The following is an 8,440-nucleotide window of genomic DNA, read 5'->3' as shown; positions in this document are numbered from 1 at the left end:
GTAATGGAAAAAGCCTTTGTTTTGGAGTAACAATTTATGGCACCTATTTTGTGAGTATACAGGGGAAACTTATGATTTCAGTCCCTTTACTTAAAAAGAAGTTTGGGGCTGGGAAAAATGTTGTTTGGCCTATAAATTGCTATTTTCTATAATAGATATATTTTTTATCAAATAACAGTGTCACCTGTTAACTTTCATCCCTTGTGGGGGCATTTGTTAATTTTGGGGTATAATACTCCTTTCTATTGAAATTAGTGGTTTGGAACTTACATAAATCAGCACAATAGGTTAAATGTTTAGCTTGCTGGTGCCAAATAAATCCTAGTCTCAAGAATGTCATGAGCCCAAAGCTTTCATGCATTTTTGTTAACTACATACATCTTTAGTTAAAGAATGTTAGGTATCATAGTTTATTACTTATTTAAAGCTTTGTTCTTAATATAAAATAGAATAGCTACTGTTGTTGACCTTTGAATAAAAACACAGTGTGAAACTTTAAGTTTGTAATCTTGAAGGAAAATCTAAAGTTGAAAGGAACATGTTTTAACTTACCTTTTTTTTTTTTGTATCTCAGGCGCAGGGAACAGAAAGCGCTTTAAATCAAATGTTAATGTCAAATCTTACATGAAACCTGATTGTGATATGGTATAAAAACTGATGCTTTTCATTTAATAAATTGGGTCATCTGCAGCATGCAGCTGAGGAGTTGGCTCCAATTCTTGCCGCACCATTTGTAGCCCATCCTTTCCTTCGGCACTCCCTGGCTGCTGGTGCTGGACCTCGGCAACCTCACGGTTCCTAGTTGGATTCATTAACCTCTGCACCATGATGGGAACTCCCATATCCTTTCTTTTTCTTAAAATTTGATCCAGTAAATAATTCTCTTAGATAGAGTTATTTATTCCTATGATATACTTAATAAGTTGGAGGATTACTAAGTTATTCTTCCCAGTAAATTTGACTTGGTTTCCAGATGCCAAAATAAATTCTTTATGATGGATAGTTATAAGCAGGTTGCAAACCTTTCCAGTGTGGTGTTGCTGGGCTGATGATACTGGTTATGCTGCTGCTGCTGATGCAATAACAAGGACTACAAAATGAAACAACAGCTTAATTTTTAAAAGATGCTTAATAATAGTAATTATATATTTTAATTATTTATGATTTTAATATTATTGAAATTAATATTTTTCAATATTCAATATTAATGACAGATCATTTTTAAAGATTGCTTAGTATTTGGAAGTCTTGATTTACATACTACGTCATCATTATCAAATTTATTCCTCATAACCACTCTGTATTATGAACACCAGCATTAGTCTATTTTAGCCATTGAAGAAATTGAAGATGAAAAAGCTGGTGGCTTTCTTGAGATTTCATCAAGTGTAAAGAGTGGGAAAACTTGCAGATTCCAGAGGTATCATATATTTTTCCTCATGACGGCTACCACTGACTGATCACATTATCCCCCCACACCATCACACAGGTCATTTAAATTCCACATCTTAACTGCACATCATGAGTTTTGAAGAAACTGACACAAGTTCCAGTCTTTGGTCTCTTCAACGATCCTATCAGCTAGGGGTATTACCTACATCTTACGGAGGAGAATAGCAAAGCTCAAAGAGACTAAAAATTCCCCCAATTGAAAAGGCACATGAGGACCAGGGCAGTAAAGCACATCACCCAGAGCTTTGTCACCACATCCTGTGCCCACATTCAGATTTCATCACCTGCGACTAACAATGACAGTAACATCACTGCCCTTGCTAGAAGCCTGTCCTCCACATATGTTATCTCAGGAACGATGGCAGTGAGTCTATGAGGTAGATACACATAGTACAAAACCAGAAACAGAGATCCAGTGGGAAGTATTTAACCAAAGACAGACTGAGCATAAGGAACACAATTGATCCCCCCCCATTTCCAGAGGCCAAAGCCCAGGAATTCAAAAAATATGTATATTGAGGAGGAAGAAGTTGATGTTTAAAAAGAAAATGGTGTGCCCTTCATAATAATATGCTTTTCAGTTTGCAGTTTTCTCCTGGGCACACTAATTCATGGGAAGGATCTTCAAAGCAAAGGGGGCCAGAGTGTTCCCAGCACAACTAAAGACCCCTTAGGCCCAGCTGGATCCTCTCTGAAGAAACTATTCTTTATTCCACATCCCTTAAAATGTGTGCACACCACACACTCACACATTAACACGGCTCCTGATCTTGCCCAATAATCTTAGGATGTACATGAATCACAAGTGAGCACAGCAATAAGACAGTAAATTTAAATGAATGTTCTATGGGTTTTTAAAAGGAAACTGAACTTGGAAACATTTTTCCAGCTTAACCCCAGTCCAGTCTCATTCAGAACATCCATGGAGAAACTTGCCACGTTATAGGAGTCCAGACCTCAGACTACATTCTAGCCTGATGCCTCTTTATCAGAGTCAACTGTCCTCCCTTTTGAACATTTTGCAAATCAGCAGTTACACATACTAGTGAATCTGAGTGACCCTTTACAGGAATAGAGGAAAATAGATTAAAGTCCTTGGACTCTGTAATATTGACCGCCTATCTTTAATTAAGGAAGATTTGGCTCTAATTTCTCTAATTTAGAAGGAAATTAGAAACTGAACCAGCATCTCTGACCATAGTGGGGAAACTGATCATCATCCTGGCCATTGGCTCTGACCCTCACCTCCACACTCCCATGTATTTCTTTCTGGCCAAACTGTCCTACATTGACACCTTCATCTCCTGCACCATTGTCCCCAAGGTGCTGATCAACATCCAGACACAGCACCACACCATCTGCTACACTGGGTGCTTCGTGCAGATGTACTTCTTCATGGCATTAACCCTTCTGGATTACTTTCTGCTGGCTGTGATTGCATATGGCCACTACGTGTCCATTTGTCTCCCTTTCCACTATACCATGAACATGAACCCCTACTGCTGTTCACCACATCCTGGCTCTATGACTACCTTCTGGCCTGATCACTCATTCTTTTCATGTCTCAGTTCTCTTTCTGTGCCTCCCATTCCATCCCACACTTCTGTGATCTTCTACCATTCCTCAGACTAGCCTGCTCAGACACCCACATCTTCAGGTCAGGATGTTTGCAGAGGCAGCACTCTCAGGTGTGGTCCCTCTCACCTGGCCTTGGTCTCTTATGCCCATATCATCCACACCATCCTCAGGGTCCCCTCTCCTGGGGGAAAGCACAAAGTCTTCTCTGCCCATGGTGTTCACCTGATGGTCATCATTCTCTTCTAAAGGACCTTCTTTCTGGTGTATTTCCAGCCCTTATCCTCCTACTCTGCAGATACTGGAATGGTGGACTCTGTGGTTTATACAGTGGTCACTCTCATGCTGAACCCCTTTATCTACAGCCTAAGGAGCAAGGACATGAAGGAGGACCTGTGGAGATTTTCTGGTTGTGGAAGATGTTTCACCCCATAAAAATTTCTCCTCTAAAGTAGAGGCCCAGGTTCCAACATGAATTTTTCCCTCCATGTGTCCACTATAAATGTGAAAATCTCAGTCAAGACAGGATGCTTTGCTTTCCAAGCAAAATGCCAGCAAATGAAGACTTGGACTTTTTCAGGACTGAAATAGGGCCAACTGACCAAGGCCAGAAATGCTGTCTGGAGAGAGGGAGTGACCAGTAGTCCCTACTGTGTGACATGATGTGTGGGTATATGGATCCAGGAAGATTCAACGCAGGGTTAGGAACATCAAAAGTGCCAACAGATGGCTTCTATAAGGAAGCCCAATAGAAGCACAGTGTAGGACTATAAATTCTTCCCCTAGAGACACAAATTCTAGCAAGACTATGCATGTCAGGACCTTAGCCAATTCACTGGGCTTTGGAAAAAATTCTGACCCAACCTCAGAAGAAACTCATTCATGGGGACTAGCATCAACATAGAGAATATCACACCAAGTAGACAGAATCTGTGTGTGGCCCGGGAGGGCCAGAATATTCTAGAAAAGGAAATGAAGATGAAGAGATGTGTCCAAGATCATACATATGGGCTTAGATCTTTTGTCACTGGCAAGTGACTTTGTTTTCTGTTAGCTGTGAACAGTCTTTATTCTCTACTTTTTTAAACTCTGGTTCATTTTTTTCTCCAACTTAAAAATCATTCATGTCATTATCGTGAATGTCTAAAATATAAAGAACTTTTTTCAAATCCTTATAGAAATCACTGTGAATATTTTCCACAAATTCTTATGGTCCTTTCCTCTGTGTATTCATTTTATCTTAAGATGATAATTTTTCACATAATCTTAAAGCATGAATATTCTCCACACTATAGTTACGCACACTGTTATAACTTTTTATAACCATTCTCATAATTAATATTATAGCAGAAGCAGCTGCCACTGTACTTTCAATAAACTCGAATACATGGAGTTGCTGTTTGGAAAATTTTTCAGGGTCATGATACATGTTTCTAAAATAGTTTACACAACTGTCAATGAAGGAAAAACACCACTGTTAATTATTTACATCCCAACTGATGGTCTTATGGGAGTTACCCTTCTCTGTATTCTTTGTGTTTCAATTTTTGGCTCAATTGTTGCAAATATCATAAGCCAAAAATGGTACTTCTTTGCTTTTTTCCTTTTTAAAAAATTCTTATGATTTTAATTTTTTCAATTATAGTTGGTTTGCAGTGGTCTGTCAATTTTCTACCATAAAGCACAGTGACCCAATTACACATACATGCATACATTATTTTTTCTCACATTACCATGCTCCATCATAAGTGATTAGGCATAGTTTCCAGTGCTACACAGCAGGATCTCATTGATAATTAATTCCAAGGCAATAGTCTGCATCTATTAACCCTAAGCACCTCATACATCTCATTCCCTCCCCCTCCCCCCTTGGCATCTACAAGTCTATTCTCCAAGTCCAAAACAAAGTCCAAATACCATATGATATCCCTTATATCTGGAATCTAATAAACAGCACATATGAATCTTTCCACAGAAAAGAAAATCATAGACTTTTGTTTGAATATTTTGCTTACTGATTGTTTTCATAAGTCTGTAAATACATTTTATTTATTTATTTATTTATTTATTTATTTATTGCTTTTTTTAATTTCACACCAGTGGTAGGCACATGGAGGTTCCCAGGCTAGAGGTGAAATTAAAGCTACAGCTGTGGGCCTACACCACAGCCACAGCGATGTTGGATCAAAGCCGTATCTGTGACCTACACCACAGCTCATGGCAATGCCGGATCCTTAATCTGCAGAAAGAGGCCAGCAATAGAACCAGTAACCTTATGGTTCCTAGTTGGATTTAGTTCCACTGCACCATGAGAGGAACTCTCTGTAAATACATTGTGTTTATTCTTCTTAATCAATTGTTCAGGTCATTTGACTCTTTTAAAGACTTGTGTAAGTCCTCTTTGTATTAAAGATTTAAAATTTGCACTCTCATACTCCTAGTGCAAAATTTCCCCAGTCACCATTCATCCTTCCATTTTCTTTTTGATTTGTTGAACTAAATGGGTTTTCAGTTTAGAAAAATGAAACCGATAAAAAAAAAATTCCTCCTTCTGACTCTTCTGCCAGTGTTATCATTGGAAATTCTTTTCTGCATAGAGTTCATGTGATCAATAAATTTTTTTTGTTTGTTTCAGTAAGATGTGTTGTTTTTTAAGACAAGTCTTACTGAGATGTAATTCATACACCATAAAATTCATTTTAAAGGCTATAATTCAGTGGCTTTCAGTATGTGGTGTGTTATTTATTTTTTGGCTTTGCCCACACCAACAGAAGTTCACAGGCCAGGCATCAAACACATGGCACAGTATTGACCTGAGCCACAGCAGTGAAAACACCAGATCCTTAACCCACTGTGCCACCAGGGAACACCAGGGTATCATTATTTTTTTTTTTTACTGAAATGATACATGACTTTTAGAGTGATATTATGTATTTAAGTGGTTCTCCTCCTACACACCTCACTCTCTTCCAGAATTTCATGGAACTTACCTCGTGGTGCAGGGGGTTAAGGATCCAACTTTGCCACAGCTGTGGTACTGGTTACAATTATGGCACAGGTTCAATCCTTGGTCCAGGAACTTCCACATTCCACAGGTATGGCCAAAAAAAGAGTTTCCCCTCAATTTCAAGTCCCATAATTATTCAAAATCAGGATGCTGACAATAATGGGACTCTCACTCATTCAAATATAGCATATATATTTTCCTTCAGGGTGTTTCTTTCTACTATAATTTCCTCCTCTGTGGCACTTTACTGCAAGCCTACCTAGTTTAACTGCCACGTCATCTTTAAAATGTGCCCTCTCACACCAGCCCACTCTAATCATCAGATGGGATCTCTTTTTCTTGTGAGCTCCACTATCCCTTTTAGCTAGTCTTCCTATTCCCACCATTCTAAGATCAAGAATAACGATAACCCTTGCCAATTCCCTTTAGCATTGTACTAGAGGTTCCAAACAGCATGTCTAAGGAAGAAAATGAAATATAAGGCACTTAGATTGTAAAGAAGGAAAATCACCTCTACTTGCAAATGGCAGATTCTGCATAGTTTTAAATTCTTAAGAAATAAATCCCCCCAAAACCTAGTAGAAATAATAAACAGTCTGAATTCAACACAATCCAATTACAAATCTCAGCTATATATATTTCTTTTGCATAAAATGACAAGCTGATCCTAAAATTCACATGGAAATGAAATAGAACCAGAATAACCCATCCTTTCTTGAAAATGAAGACTAAAGTTGGTAGACTCACACTTCCTGATTTCAAAACTTACTACAAACTAAGTAACTAAGAACTAATTTATGCTTAGTACTTCACATGAAAAGATTCTAATCATCACAAATCATCAGAGAAAGCAAATCAAACTGCAATGAGATATTGCTTCACACCTGTCAAAATGGCCATCATCAAAAAGAACATAAATAACAAATGTTGGTAAGGATGCGAAGAAAAGGAAACCCTCATACACTGTTGATGGGTCTGTAAATTGGTGCAGCCATTATGGAAAACAGTATAGTAGTTTCTCCAAAAACTGAAGTAGAACTACCCTATGACCCAAAAATTCCACTCTTGGGTGCATAACCCCCCCCAAAAGAAAACCAAATAACAAAAACAAAACACTAATTCAAAAAGATACATGCACCCCAATATTCATAGCAGCATTATTTACAATTGCCAAGATATGGAAGCAACCTAAGTGTCCATCAACAGATGAATGGACACACACACACACACACACACACACACACATATAAATACACACATAAACACAATGAGCTACTACTCAGACATAAAGAAAATGAAATTGTGCCAATTGCAACACCATGGGTGGTACTGGAGAGCCACATGCTAAGTGAAAAAACTCAGAAAAAGATAACTAAATATATGACATCACTTATATATGGAATGTTAAAAGTACAACACACTAGGGAACATAACAAAAAAGAAGCAGACTCACAGATACAGAGAACAAATTAGTGGTCACCAGTGAGGAGAAGGAAGAGGGGAGGGGCAAGATCAGTTCAGAAGATTAATACATACACACTATTAGGTATAAAATAAGCCACATGGATATACTGTACAGCATGGGGAATATAGCCAATATTTTATAATAACTATAAAGGGAGTATAATATTAAAATTATGAATCACTATATAAAGTACAGCTGTACACTATATAATTATTGTAGAAAAACTAGACTTCAATTAACAGGACAATGATACACAAGCATTATGCCAGACAAAGGAATACAATTGAGAGTCCACAAACAAACCTTCACATTTATGGGCAATTTGTTTTCAAGAAGGCTTCCAGGGAAATTCAAGGGGGAAAGAACAGTGCTTGCAACAAACCACGCTGATAAAACTGAATAGCCAGATGCAAAAGAATGAAGATGGGCCTTCATCTCACACTTCATGCAAAAATTAATTCAGTAGGATGATAGGGATCAGTGTAAGAGCTTAAACCACAGGACATTTAGAGAAAAGCATGGGAGTGAGACTCTTTCTGACCTTAGATTAGGCAATGGTTTCCTAAGCGTGACACCAAACTGCTTGTCTGTACAAGCAGTAATAGAAAACATGGATCAACAGGAATTCATCAAAATCACCAAGTTTTTTACTTCAAAAGATACCATCAGGAGAGTGAATAGACAACCCATGGAAAGGTAGAAATATATCCAAATCATATAGTTGATAAGATATTGGTATAAGAATATATGAAGAATTCTTACACTTCAGCAAAAAGACTAATAAACAAATTTTAAAATGTGCAAAGGATTTAAAGAGACATTTTTCCAAATGAAAAAAATACAAATGGCCAATTAGCTCAACATCATTAATAATTGGGGAATACTAATCTAAATCACAATGAGATACCCCTTCACTTCCACTAATATGGTTAATTTTTTAA

General features: G+C 37.6%; 1 pseudogene; it reads left to right on the top strand.

Moving 5' to 3' along the window:
- The first annotated feature begins 417 nt into the window (after window positions 1–417).
- On the top strand, window positions 418–3,462 carry LOC125120911 (olfactory receptor 1G1-like; annotated as a pseudogene).
- Window positions 3,463–8,440: the final 4,978 nt, after the last annotated feature.

The sequence above is a fragment of the Phacochoerus africanus genome, chromosome 2, assembly GCF_016906955.1.
Source record: "Phacochoerus africanus isolate WHEZ1 chromosome 2, ROS_Pafr_v1, whole genome shotgun sequence".
NCBI lineage: Eukaryota > Metazoa > Chordata > Mammalia > Artiodactyla > Suidae > Phacochoerus > Phacochoerus africanus.
This window is presented reverse-complemented; position numbering and strand designations above follow the sequence as displayed.